At 38.5% G+C, this 15,463-nt stretch overlaps 1 protein-coding gene across 3 annotated transcripts in view; it reads right to left on the bottom strand.

The window, feature by feature from the left end:
* The window catches only part of bach2b (BACH transcriptional regulator 2b), a 101,937-nt gene that overhangs the window by 50,691 nt on the left and 35,783 nt on the right, over positions 1 to 15,463 (bottom strand). The window contains exon 1 of one of the 3 annotated variants that reach the window (XM_085383238.1): positions 1,693 to 2,164. The exons of the other annotated variants lie outside the window; for them this stretch is intronic. The gene's annotated coding sequence lies outside the window, so the exon portion shown is untranslated. Of the gene's footprint in view, positions 1 to 1,692; positions 2,165 to 15,463 lie in introns of those variants that run through there. 3 annotated transcript variants of the gene reach the window in all.

Below are 15,463 nucleotides of genomic sequence, written 5' to 3'. Positions count from 1 at the left end.
TCAAGAAAAAATACAAATTTATAATTACTCATTCCGTCTTTGAGCTGTTAGTGTCACAGACAAAACATGCTATCTTATGTACTCACAGTAGTGTCTAAACATTTTTAATTGCACTCTCAGTATTCAGCCAACACTGTTAAATCACAAGGTTGATAGCTTTGCAAGCAAACTGCAACACAGGAAGGAACTGAGCATTTAAATGCAAATCCAATTTTTCTTCACACCTTCAAGAAAGATGGATGATTTTAAACAGAACATCCTCTGCATTTTTCATTTGAACACCAACATAAAATCATCCCAGAAGTGAATTGCTTCTATTAAGACTATGAATTGAGATTCTTGCCAAACTGTTTTTTGGGGGCTTTCCACTCTTACCACAGAAAGTTCACAAACATCCATGCCTGAGGTACTGATAAAGCGAACGGCTTTTTATAAGGTCACTAGGCTGCTGATATCGATCCTGAGATAATATATGCAAGACATCCATGTCTGAGACATTCTGCTGATACATACAAATGCTGAGGTATGTGGAAGCGTAATCAGAAAGAAAGACACTTTGCCCTGCTTCCTCACACCTCAGATGTTTCAAAAAGTTGTTTGTGAAATGAATTGATACAACCAAGACAAAAACTGTGGTATTTTACAAAAATAATAATAATGTGTAATTGTGTAACTCTATTAGCAGTGTCCTCCTGAAATGTGCCAACAACATTGAGATTAAAATCCTCATCTCTGCCCTAAATGCTCTCTGGTCGCTATGGTAACACGTAAATATGTCTTTCAAAATAAGACACACAACTACAACACGGGAAAAGACCCAGGGAAACCGAGTTAACGATAAATACCCCGAAAACCATAAATTTCACACCCGATCATCAACTCTTGCGCCGTGGCACCAAACGACTCAGTCACTGAACTAGACTACATCTGCTAGACTACTGATTTCATTTTCTGGGCTGAGGATGAACCTACTTTGTATCCTTCCATTAAACGTCCTCAACAGCTCTTCATCCCAACCCAAGCTCTGCGTCCTCTTGAAGTGTTCTTGCTGTTGAAACTGATTATAGACTACAGACCATAAACCTGCATCAGTCTGCAAACAGCCTCACTAACACCATGACTCTTATCTCTCAGTTTTGGAAAGGTCCTGACAGTGACCTTAGCCACATCACTGAAAAAAACAGACCTTTAAAAGGCCAATAATGTGGAGCCCGAGCTGAATGGAAATCATCAAAGACAATGAGAAGAATCTGATAAGAAGGTCAGCATCTAAATAGAAAGTGCACCGACATCGAGAAAATATTATGAGTGAAAGCTTGAAACATTTGTCTGCTGCATAAAGGCATCTAAACTGATGGTTAACAGTGTTAGCCACATGTTTTCTAACCATATTCTAGACTCTTCTTCAAATACTCTGTGACATTTTGGTTTTATATCACATAAGAATCAAGAAGCTATTTATAGTTGTATTCCACTACAATTGGTCTCGAAAAATCTGCTGAACAAAGTCGTGTAAAGCAACAGAGAATATTATCCAGAGTTATGGCTGCATTTCACCAAAATACAGCAACTTTCACTGAACCAAACACCTGCATAAGAGTTTACTTACTTCTTCTGTCATCTTTTCATTCAACACAAAGACAGAAAAACAGATAATATTCATAACAATAAAGTGGTGCCAGTTGGCATTACCTCAGAAAGGCATCAGCATACATCCAGTCATCTTGTTATTCCACTCTTTGCTCTGACAACTTTGTCAAGTCTCTCACTGTGTGTTACCAACAGAATCTGAGCCTATCAATGTTTGTGGGAGGTGAGTATGACTGAGCAAGTGAGCTATGCGTAAGTGTGTGTGCGTGTGACAGTTGTGTATGTGTTTGTGTGATGGCATGCTGGAATATTTTTGGACTCTGCCTGCTTAAATGCAGCTTGCATGAATCATGACTTCCCACATAGTAGGTCAGTGAGTGGGGTGAGTCATATTGCTGTCTTATATGGTAACACACTGCACATGTGATAGCAGCGCTGGGGTTATCTATAGACTCAGCTTACTGCCTCAAATGTCTGAAGCAGAGCTGCTGCGTCTCAAACCTAATCCCAAGTCTAATCTTTTCTTTTATTGTCAACATTTCAGAATTCTAGTTTTGAGCAATTGCCAAGTATTTTGGTGTGACTCTGACCCACTTTGGTTTCCAGAGGCACAGCTTTATCCTTAAATCTGACGACTGCACAACAAGCACAACAGTTGCCACAGAGCATGTATATGTATATGCACTAAATCTAGAAAGAATATTGCATCTTATGACGATGACAAGGTACACCTGCGCACCCAAAAAATCTGCTTGTCTTAACCTCTTCCTGTGTAATTGAGAAAAACAACAAGGGAACAAGTTTGCAGACTGCTTGCAAGTAACTGATGATGGAATAAAACACCCAAAAAGTGCAGAAAAGAAAAGCAGCCTGTGAGAGATTGGATTAGAGCATGTGCAGAGCTTTCCAACATACATTTTGAGAAGGAACAGATGCACAAATTATGCCAGTGATTGTCAGGAAAAGTGATTGCCCAGAACCAGCCTGTGTTCTGTATTACTAAATAAGCCCAGAAGAACAGATAGAGTGAACAGAAGTGGACGGGCTACATGATACAATAAATTCTATGCGTGCACAAAGAGAAAAAATTCAACTGTCAGGTTCACAAAGACTCATGCGCAAAACCCTCATGGAAATAAAAGCAAGTGGAAAGTCTCCCCACAGGAAAGAGTTGACACAGATGCTTCGCCCACGTCAAAACCTTCAAAAGCCATGGCTGGATGCATGTGGATGTGTATGTGGGCGTGTGTACATGTGTGAGTGGGCTAGAGGGCACAAGCATGCTGAGATAGCAGAGAAAAAACATTTTTTCACACATTGCTCTCGCATGTGTGACATCTCGAGCTTTAAGAATACACATAAGTGATGTTTTATAAATGTTAAGCACGGGAAAAAATGTGCAAAACTATAGTGGTACAATGCAAATATCCAGCTGAGATCTGAGGGGTGAAGAAATGAAAGACACCATGTTAATCATGTGACTGATCACTAATATCCTGCTCAGTGAGCACAAAGAAATGTCCGACATTGCTAAAAAGGAGCTGGACACCATATTCTTCCTTGATTATCTACTTTGTGTCATCATCTTGCTTTTGCAATTTCTGAGTACTCAGAAAAGACCACAGGTAAGCGTGGGAGTAGGCCCCACTCAACTGTTGATCATCCATTCACTCAGTTCATTCGTTTCACAATGCATTTTGCAGGTTTTGTATTCATCCAAATTCTTGTCCAGAGCATTAATTAAACGCATTAGAATTCTGACTTCTTTCAGTCCAGTCCATTTAGGGTCTTGCAGAAATAAATTGCTGTGTTTCAAAAGCAATCTTTAAAGCAGGTAATAAAAATGAAGGCCATCCTTTAGCATCTCTGCTCTGATGTCCAGCAGCTCCATAAGACAATTCTGCTTATTCCAGTGATCTGATCTTGTGTCACTAGTTTTTATGCCAACAGAAATATGATGCACATTACTGCAGTGATGTAACTGAGGTGTTAAGACTAACTGGTCTGAATTGTCCACATTAGGAGGCTGCAGAGATTTTGGACTTGTGCACATCAATCAGGAAGCCCTCAATTTTGAGTTTTGTAATAACTGTTTGTCTTTTTTTCTTCTTTTTCAAAATTGTCAGAAGTCAAAACCCAAATTGAAAGTAAAACTAAGTTCATTGCACAGCAAGACTTATATAAACAATAAAAGGTCCAACACAGCTAGCCTCCATATGTTTGGAAAAAGTCATATTTGTGTCACATGAAGACATTACACCCCAGACTGTCTTCTAACCATTTTCCACAATTCAAAGTGACATTTCAGACAGAACAATAGTCTGGAGATTCTTATTATCTTGTGCTTACTTCTTCGCCTTTGACACGCCTACTTCTATGTTATTGGGGTGATCCCTACAAATCTGCTGAACAACCACTGCTGTCAGTTTTCTCTGCCTGCAGTAAAGTCAGTGTGGGGGGAGGCTGCATAACATTCACACACCCACCCGGCGATTGGCCATACCAGGTTAGATGACCTCTGCAGTTTTGTGTGGGAGAGCTAATTTGGGAGGTGATGTTATCCTGAAAACATATGCGCACAAACACACGTGTGCACACGCGCCTTCATGTGCACAAGCACCTTCATGTGCACACACACAAATAAAATTACCACAATACCGCTTACACACAGCTTCTCTGTTGTTAGAGGAGATTCCTTTTTTCTCAGTATGTCTACACAAGAGGTTCATTTTGACTTGGACAGCAAACCACCACTCTTGGTTAGTAAACTAGCTACTTTTTCTAATACTTGTGGTGATAAATAGGTTCACGGACGCACGTCTGAAAGTTGACTTCTTTGATTTTCTTTAGTGGGCTGTGTGCAGACCGATATATTGCGTTTCCTTTACCTTTGCGTTTCCATCTCTGATGTTGATTTTAGATTTTTTTAATCACACGAGTCATGAAAAATGGAATTGGAATTCATTTTCTTGAACAAAAGGAAATGGTACCTTTTGGATAGATCCTGGATTCACTAAACTACTTGATTAAGTTTAGGATTCGATCATTGTTTAGCATAGCAACTCCCCCATATTCTTGGTGCTCTGAAAAGCAGCTGCAGTGGGAAAACAAGAACTTAAAAGAAAAGATTTATTACAAATGTATTTGTGAGTAGTATAAAAAGTAGAAGAAAAAATTTTTTTTCCCTAAAATTTATAAAATAATGCTTTGTTGTATGGAAATGTACTTTTTACACTGGATCTTTTCAGTGTTATATGAAAATGAAAAAAACTGGATACTTGGCTGTGATAAAAAATACGTGTAAATACCTCTGTGGGAAACTCTTGACGCACTCACTAGTGCTTTTCCTTTTTGTTTTCACTTTTAAATGTTAACACGACTCCGCCTGAGTAATCACCATGTGCTGATAGTAGTCTGTCAGAAAACATACTGTGATATTGATGCCACTGCACTGAGTGCAAATGCATTGTAATATATTATAGTATCAATCAGACTGTAGCGCTCACAGCCACTATAGTGCTGCGAAAGTATACTTTTCTCAGTCTTCATATGCAGCATGTATCTGTGGTTTCTGTAACCGCTGATCATATTTCACAGCAATCAGTGATGCTTGGCTGTCTCAAACATATGCAAGATATTGCAGGTTTCACACAAAGCAATCATTAGTCAGCTGATTTGAACGAGTTAAGCTAAGGCATCTCTAAACATGACTGTAAAGTGATGCTGTTGCAGAATGACTCAAAATCTAGCACTGTACTACTTTAGCCTGTGCATACCAAGTAAAAACTAGTAGATACCACTAACAATACAGTATATCCATCTATATATCTATATATATATATATATATATATATATATATATATATGCATTTAGGCAAGTGCAGAGGTGTAACATAGTTCAGCCAGAACTGTCAAAATACGCCAACTCAAGTCCCAATTCCCTCACATCTAATGCTATGGCACAGACTGAAAGGTTATGGTTTGAAGTGTGCGCAGATGTGACACAGAGTGCGGTTTAGTGGCTTTTGGGCAGCAGTATCGATGACTCATACTGAGAAGAGAAAGCAGTGCTTATTGATTAGACCCCTTTGCACAACCAAGCACCACAAGTCACAGTGGAAATAGTCATAGGCTGGAGGAACTGTATCTCCAGCCTACTGTGCTTGTGTGTGATGTTTGAGGTGTTATTTGGTTTTCATCATTTGGTTATGAAATGAAAAAGGGAGATATTGGCAACACTGAGTTATAGATATATCTCTAAATCATGGAAATAAACATAGCCCGTGTTTGTGCAGTTGTGCCTGTGATGTTGTCTGTTTGATAGAGACATTTGCACATTTCAGATCGTTCATAACAAACAGGAGGTAAAGCAGTGGCCTCAGTCATACACCCGTTCCAGAGCAATTAGTGTGTTGGTACCAAACCTGTGATTTATCTGCACAGAGGTGGTCCAGCTGTGTCATGGCGCCATTAGAGCAATCTGTTCAAGCAAACTGTAGCAATCTGACTGCTAATATTTGCTGTGCACTTTCACATTATGTTAGTACACAGTGTGGGTATAGAAAACTGACTGCTACTGTGCACTTTTTCATACAATCGCATAGCATTCAATAAAAAAAAGCCTCTTTGATAAGACATTGAAAAAATTTCAACGTAATCACAATCTATTATCTGAAACAATCTATACAAATAATTATGAATTAATTATGAATTAATGAACCACACAAATTATTAGAAAGTAACAGACTACTGTGTGATTTCAGCTGACACAGTTTTTGTTTCTAATTTTGTTTATATGAAATGACATATTGAAAGCTTTGTTTGAGCCTTTACAAAGACAGATGTGTGTCAAGTCATTGAATTTTCCACAGGTGGACAACAAGTTGTTGTAATATCTGACAGATGAACAAAGGAAACAGGAAGCGTCTGACCTCAGTTTTAAGTTTCATGGCAAAGGTTGCGAATACTTAAATACATGTCATATTTTCTAGTTTTTAAAAAACTAAATTTGCAAGGATTTCACTTTGTCATTATGGGGTATTGTGTAGAATTTTTTAATCCATTTTGGGATAAGGATGTAAAATGACAAAACCTGGAACAAGTGATGTGTGAGTTTTGGGATGCACTGTATGTGGCCTTATAGAAGCAGCAGCAGGCTAGATAACTTGGTTATAGTCTTTGCTCTGCAAAGATCTGTTTTAATCTCTATAACTATGAATTTCTGTTTCATTAAACAGGGCTTTGTAACAAGTTCAAGAAGAATCACAGGCTGCAAAAGCAGGCAGGTATATCGCTTGGGCAGCACTTGAGTTCACTACAACAGTGTACGCTCTGTCCACAGCACAGGGGCTGATGGCATATAGGTTGCACAATAAGTGTGATTGATTTTTCCATCATGGCTTGAAATTACTAATCCAATAATTTGTTGAAAGAACCACATCCAGAGGAAACTGCAGAGCTGTGTGTTTTCACACATTGATCATCTTCTGCTGTAATTTTATATATGATGCACTTTTGTTCTCCAGTATAACATAATGCACCCATACAGCCCCAATGACTCTGCAGCTTGTGAGGGTAAATAAGCCAGTGCTATGTCATTTGTTAGTGTTAGTTTTATAGCTGAGAGCAGCAAGGCTGACTGATGAATATCATGTCAAGCTTTGAGTTCACATCTCCACCTGTCAACACATCCCTATAAAAACAAACACAAAACTATATAATAAAAGAAATATCTCCTGATACGAGAAAACACTTACTTTTCTGGCTGTAAATATTCCTTTCACTTTGATATTAATATAATTAATGTATATATAATATTAATGCCATACTATATAGCATTTTGCATTGTTGGAATGGTGACTATAGTGTTTCTAAACTAATGACCAATGGCTCTAAAATAGGTAGCCAGCTAAAGTTAGCTTCAATTAACTTTAACAATCATTTCAATTTCAATTCAATTCAGTTTTATTTATACAGCGCCAAATCACAACAACAGTCGCCTCGAAGTGCTTTATATTGTAAAGTAGACCCTACGATAATACATACAGAGAAAAACCCAACAATTATATGACCCCCTATGAGCAAGCACTTTGGTGACAGTGGGAAGGAAAAACTCCCTTTTAATAGGAAGAAACCTCCGGCAGAACCAGGCTCAGGGAGGGGCGGGGCCATCTGCTGGGAGATTTGTCGTCCTTATTAACTATTCTAGCTAAAAATACATAGAACTGCATTGCTTTGTATGCTTTCAACCAGTGTATGAGGTGCTATTTTCCAAAATATATAAGGTTTGTAAAACATCACCAAAGAGCTCTGGTAGGAATTCTGGTGTTTGTGGTGTTTAAAGTATTGCAGTGTGCGCTGCCACAAATGATAGTGAGGATGATTTCAAGTGTGTTCACATATTTTTGTTGTCTTCTTTTAAGAGATAAGGGCTTAAACATATTCAGTTCAATGTAGTGTCCAGTACTGGAGGAGTTGTTTCCCCCTTTAGAATGTGCAGCTTTTAAGCTAACATCCTATAGTATTATGAAACCCACAAAGCTAGCTAGCTGGCATTTGTGGCTTCTGTGCAGATGTGCTGTGGCTGATTTGTGCAATATTGTGTTATATTGGTGCTTTTTCAGTCTGAGACAGTTCTGGGTTAAATGATTCATGATTTAAATTCACATTAAATGACACACATTACACATTAAGTCCACCAGCTTTACACTTAAATCTCTTAAGACTATTCTGTTTCTCAGTGGTCACTCACAAATACTGAAACGTACTGTCCTCCATCTTAAAGGTCACCTTCTGCTGCCACTCCCACTCAGCCTCAAGTCAAGTGCAGAGCAAACACTACACTGATTGATGGAGTAGGAAAGCTTTCCTCCCAGATCAGCCCCGTTGAACCTCTGGGGAAGAAAATGCAGACGCAAGCTGCTGCTATTTGTGGATGAGAGACAGCGCTGGCTAAAATGACATGTTGGACCACAGTCTGCGGGAGGAGGTTAGCTTTTCTAGTGGCACACAGTTCTTGGAAGGCATGATTGATGCACATCTCTGCTCGACCGTCTTAATCGTTTTAGCCTGTCTGTGGCTGTGTAGCCATAGTGTCCATGTAGCCACAGTGTCCATGGCCTGTGAGAAGGCCACTCTTAAGCTCCAAATGGGGCTAAATGGCCCTTCTTTATTCTGCTGCTGTTTCCTGACTGAGGTCAGCCTCTCTCCACACCGCAAATTACTCCCTAAAAAGCTGGCAGACAGGGCTGTGCAGAAATTGCCATTTATTTGTTTATAGGTTGAACTGTGCACTAAGACCCCTATAGTAAAGGCTATTTTTAGCTGCCTAATCCTTCAATAGATTTATAATCACTCAGGCTTGGCCAAACAGCAAAAATAAACACAAATATGTAGACTGGGTTTGTAACTGACCTGTCATCGTTTTTGCACTGCTGCTTTTATTCAAGAAAAAGACCCTTTGCATCATATAGACCTACTTATGAACTGCCAGATGTCAGCCTTATTGTGGAACCCGAGATAATTTCTGGGATATAAACCATGATTCTGAACAATAAGTAACTGGGAAGAGTAGCAGTGTTTGTAATGGAGAGTGCAGACTGTATAAGGTTTACAACTGTTTCATTTTCTCTCATTTTAAATGTATTTGTGATAGATGGAGGCAGTCGAAACCATCCAGTAAAAAACTTAAATACTACTGACTACTGATGCCTTGAGGCACAATGATTGAAATGTAAACTAGTGATGTCATCAGTCAACTCTTAAAGGGAACCCCGACTACTACTAAGTTACTCTAAATATGTTACAAATGATCTCCACTACATACTTGAGAATAACTACAATTTTTTTTTGTTATTCATTAAATCTTTGTTGTTTAAAACTATTTTGGAGCCGTGGGAGTGGCCATGTTTTTTCGCACACAATGCATTCTGGGACGATGACGTGTTTTGGTTGTCGGCAGTATAGGTGCTTTCGTTCAGATAACCGGTTTTGTTTTTATAGTGTAGCAACCGTATTAATTAACTTGCCTATTAGTGACCTGGTTACGACTTGGTAGACCAGCACTATCCGGTCTTTGAGTTTGACGTTATTAGCCATGTCTGGGCCCAAACTCCGCTGCAAAAGTCAAATGATCACTGCAGCATTACTGAGAGTTGAAAAACTGTCTAAATGTGTTCATTTGTAATAAAATGATCAGTGTGCCTGCTCTGCCAGGTGTAACAATTAAGTTTAACATCCAGGCATCCATGAAAACTGAATTTTTGACATTTAACTGAGTTAGAAGTTAGCAGGGAGTTACCTCATTTGCTTCCATCTAAATATAATATACCATGTTCTGACTGAGAGATTTATTAAACAAATTAAAACGTACAGCTCTGCTATCACTTCCAACATAAATGACGACAGGAAAGTAAACAGCAGCGACGTTTGTAGGGTTACTGAAGTTGGGCTAGCTGGTATATAATGATGCGCTAAGTGACCGCTAGTGCGACAAGCTATGCTAGCATAACATAAACAATAAAGCTGGAGGACGAATGCTAACGAACGGAGGACTTTTTCCACTCGATAAAAGTTAATGTGAGCGTCCCCACATTAGGGGCAAATGCAATCGCATGGCAGGATGCTGTAAACGGACCAAACGTCAGTCAGGAGAACCACCGAGATAATCCATCCACAATACAAGGTTAGTCATTAATATACTGCTGCATGGCTGTAGTTACATCATAAGGGTTTAAAAACTGAGCTTTAAAATGATTCGCGGTAATAAAAACCATGAGAAGCCAACAGTGATCACTGACTGTTTTTAGGGGCTTGTTGAGATTAAATCGAACAAGATACAAAGCATTAAAACATGTTAAAAACACAAAAGTCTTATTAAATGCAGAACACTTTGGGCCCAGAAGCAGGATTCATAATGTTATCACTTAAAGACTGGATACCGGTCATGGAGGCTAACAAGGGCTGCCCAAAGAACATCTGGATTAAGACATACGGCTTCAAAAAGTTTTGGTGCTTTACAACAAACCTTCTCAGTCGTCGTTGCCATTGGCAAGCAGTAGCCGCATAGATACCAGTAGTTTTCCCTGACTCTCGCATCCTCGTGTGACGGATTGTTTTCATCTTCATCTAAACTAAGTACTGATTGACTATTTTCATTCTCTCTCTCGGATTACTCTGGTTCAAACTGGAAAGGTTGAACAGAAGCCATTTCCAGTGCGCTGCTAACTGTGAACTGGATGCGGTGCAACCGTATGACGTCACTACCCAGAGTGCATTGAGAAGTAAATAACAATGGTGGCCTACTGGTAAATCGGTTTTATATAAAATGTGCTTAAAAGGAAAACATTTGGCGTATTTTAATACCACATATGTGTTATTGAAAGCACAGTACATATTTTAGCGCAAACATGTCTTAATAGCCGGTGTTCCCTTTAACCTTTTTCAGCCTAGGAGTCCCTACACCAGTCCAGACCAAAAAGTACTTTAATGCATCTGCAGGCCACTACCAAAACAGACATCTACACTAATGATCTACCCTTTTTTGGGTGGATGAGCAGGTCAAAAGAAAGAAGGCAGCTCAAGTTTCACTGGAACTCGAAAGAGGTCATTCATTGGTTTGTGCAGCACACTTTACGGCAAGGTGCCACTTGAAAATTACAAAACCAAACTGTTTGTTGAAGAGATTCTGCACTCAGTCGGTGATTCCAACTCTTCCAGTGTCTGATGGCGTCATTAATTTGCTTGTGCAACTTGTAGAAATGTCTCTCCTGCTTTGCACAAACTATATGAAGCACATTTTCTCCTCTGTAATTGTAACTATTTATCTATGATCAGATATAGACTGTACAAACTTTTATTAGCATCCAGTTTTATCCCTAATTAGTCAGTGTCATCATTCACTGTCAGGAACATTAATCTGCTGGGTATGGTCTGAAAGGACATAACCATTTAAAATTTCCTTACAATGAAACTCCAAAGATACGAGTGTTGTACTGTTGTTTTTCAAGGATGAATGTGTGAGCAAAGTTTACTGCTCACATAGTTTAGCAGTTCCTCACTTGCTTTTTGAGGAATTTTCCACATCCCTCCAGACTATACCTGTCAGAGTAACAGCCCTGAGTGACTCAGAGTCTATTCAACAGACCTCCACTGACTTCAGGTTATTTGAGGGAAGTGCTAATGTGACCTCAACAATAGCTGGAACATTCCATCTTAAATCATCAAATATTTAGAACATGCTTTGCTTGAAAATCTCAGATTTGTCAAAAAATGTTATATTACATAAGTTAAATTATTTATAAGTTTTGACACATGAAATTGTAGCTTCATATATAAAATACTTAAAAAAATGCTACTTCCACCCACTTTGAGAGCAAGTCATGATGCTACAAAAATTCAACATGAACATGACTACTCCTGGATTAAATATGATAACTTGTGCCTGATTCCTGCTTACCTACCTATAGCAGTCACTGCATTATGTTTATACTTGGCTGAGGGAATTCCTTAGTGTGTGTCTATCTATCTATCTATCTATCTATCTATCTATCTATCTATCTATCTATCTATCTATCTATCTATGGACTCGAGTCAGACTTGAGTCATTAATTTTATGACTTTAGACTTGACTTGAAAAAATGTTCTAAGACTTGTGACTTGACTTGGACTTTTACACCAATGACTTGGGACTTGAATTGGACTTGAACCGGTTTACTTGAAAAGACTTGATATTTCACCCCAAATATAAAATTTAACATGCATATTATATAGAGATTGAAAATGTGACGTCATTCAGGGATAAACCGCAAAGGATTCTGGGAACTCGTGGCAAGAGGTACTAGCGCACGCAGGCTTTCAATTGAAATCAGTCACACAGCGATAAAAAGAAACACAAAAATGTCAAGAAGCTTTTGTATTATTAACTGCAATAGCCGGTCGCATGACAGCCACGGGAAGCCGACGGGTAAAGAGATCGGTTGTTATCGGATTACGTCGTTGAAGAGAAATTGTTCAAGCCATGTTTCCGAAGTGACAAACAGGCGACGGATGGCCTGGATTGCAGCCATTCAAAGATCAAATATAACGTCCCAGAACACTCCAGCTCACAGGTTAGTCTGCTCCAAGCATTTACACGAAGGTCAGTGTTTTTTAGTAGTTAATAGGTCATTTTCATAACATAATTGGTGATATAGGTTACAAGGAAGTCTGGCGCTGAACAGAAATTGTCGCGCTATGCTCCTTTATTTATTGTGCATAAATAGTGAATTGTCCTGACACAATATTGCGTTTCGCTTCTGTTATTATGGTACATTGACAAAAACATATACTTTTATTCACAGGATAAAACAGGTTTTTTGTATCACTAACTGCCCAGTACGATTACAGCATACAGTATTATTGTCACTGCTACATTTCTGTGATGGGTACCAGAAATTATTTCCACTACTAATTAATTACCCTTAAGCTCAAAGGTCCTATTAATAAACGGTTAACGAATGTGTATTTATGAAGACAATTTGTGAGACTGGTAAACTTATGATAGGTACGATGGTCTTTCGTTCTACACGGTGCATTTCAAGGTCCTGTACCCATCCGGCGGTAAACTGTACCTGGGCTTGTTGCAGTGACCTGAAGTTACTAAACTTCATGAGTGTATGCACTCACTCCAAGAACCATATAATTATAAATATGCATATAAATATGCTACAATGAGATAGCTGACTTCATCTAACTAGCAAATGTTGTCCAGGCTACGTTGGTGATGCAGTTTTTTTTAATATGTATGATATTTTTGTCATGCGATTTTAAAGCCGGTCCTACAACCGCATCCAAGAATAACATGCAGCTTATCTCAGAACTGTCGGTGAAAATTATTCTTGGAGCTAGGTTTAATTGAGCTGCATTTTAAAGAGGTGCAATTTCACAATTTGTGTATATTTTCTAAGTTCACTATTTTGTCATGTGTTGAGAAAAACACAGATTTAAAAATTACATGGTCTAAGATTTACATTTAGCATATAACTGCAACATGCTTTTTTCGGGGGTTTTTTGTTGTTTTTTTAAAGACTCGAAAGGACTTGAAATTCAAAATTTCAGACTTGTGACTTTACTCGGACTTTTACACCAGTGACTTGAGACTCGACTCTGACTTGCCTGACATTACTTAAGACTTGACTTGAGACTTGAGGATAAAGACTTGAGACTTACTTGAGACTTGCAAAACAATGACTTGGTCCCACCTCTGTGTATATATATGTAGACAATACATATTCTGTTGTATTTTTAAGTTTTGCTATAATTATGTTTACGTGTGAAAACATTTACATTTTAATGCTTTAAAGTATATTTTAACTGGAATGTTAACCTGGATTATCAGACACTCCAGGACCGTGTGTCTTGAAAAGGCTGATAGATTAGGTCTTGGAAAAAAAATATGAACATTTTTAACTCATATTTTCTCAATTATAGTTGGAGTGAAATCTGAAAACTCTAGAATTTTCTTCTATTTGATAGGGCAATCCACTGATAATGTATTTTTTGCTCAGTCTAGGATGACAGTTAAAACATGTTTTATTAACTGTTGTTAGCAAGAATTCCAAGTTAAAAGGTATTCTATATGCTGTATCCCATTAAAGAATTGTCATTGGTTGTAGAGTGACTTTTCTGACTGGTTGGTTGGTATGGGCTCAAAATGTGGTCATAAATATTTTGTACTTGTAAAAAAGATTTGCATGTGTAAAAAAGATTTGTGTGTGCGTAAAAAAGATTTGTATGTGTAAAAAAGATTTGTGTTAGAAAAAAAACCCCTGCAAGTTACAAGTACGGATTTTTGACCCTATTTTTCTTCCCTTCATCTGATTGGTCAATGTCATGTCAATCACAAATGTAACAATCCAATCAGAGAGCAGATGGGTTTGGCTGTCGGAGGGGCGCTTTTTTGAACTGCAGGTCCTTGAAGGGTGATACCGTTTGAAGCTGGAGGATCGCTATATAAATATCCGATAGTAGCTAGGTCCCCTAACTTTCAGTAGCTGTTGAAAGGAAAAAGTTGTGGTATATCAGTGGTTAGAAATAACATTATTACTTTAGGATTAGTTTAACACAAAGTCAGGGCTGACCCAGGACCATTGCTGTGAGTCACAGTGCGCAGCATAAAAGTCCTTTCACATCGGACGCAGGATGTGCTGCTAATGCTAACTGCTAACTAAAAGCAAAGGATCCAGAATTTGTTATGCTGGCTGCTGGGCTCTGTGGGTTTTTGCAGCAGCTCTACCTGTACTAGATGCACCTGCTCCATGTCTTTTCTATCTCTGACTTTATGTCCTCTACAAGACTTTGTTTTTTTTGCTAGTTCTGCAAATGTTCAATAAAAACATGTATGCTAATTCATAACGAAGAAAGCTTTGTAATGAAGACTGTCATTTCCAAAACACTGCCCGCCCCCACCCCGCGGTCCGCAGCGCTGTTGAAAAGGCTGTGGAAGTCCCTGTATTAAACATGTAGACCTGTGACATAAAAATCACCAAACTCGGACGACCACAGACTGTTTTCCTTCGTGGTGATGAAGGAAAACGCTGGGTTGGCATGTAAAAGGGCATTTATTCCTTTCAAAGACCTGCAGTTCAAAAAAAGCACCCCTCGACAGCCAAACCCATCTGTTCTCTGATTGGATTGTTACATTTGTGATTGACATGACATTGACCTATCAGATGAAGGGAAGAAAAATAGGGTCAAAAATCCGTAATTGTAACTTGCAGGGGTCTTTTTTCTAAGTCCACACACAAATCTTTTTTACACATACAAATCTTTTTTACGCACACACAAATCTTTTTTACACATACAAATCTTTTTTACGCACACACAAATCTTTTTT

This window comes from Rhamphochromis longiceps, linkage group LG15 (assembly GCF_057381845.1).
Source record: "Rhamphochromis longiceps isolate RC_006_pf linkage group LG15, R_longiceps_female_GT1.1, whole genome shotgun sequence".
Lineage (NCBI taxonomy): Eukaryota > Metazoa > Chordata > Actinopteri > Cichliformes > Cichlidae > Rhamphochromis > Rhamphochromis longiceps.
This window is presented reverse-complemented; position numbering and strand designations above follow the sequence as displayed.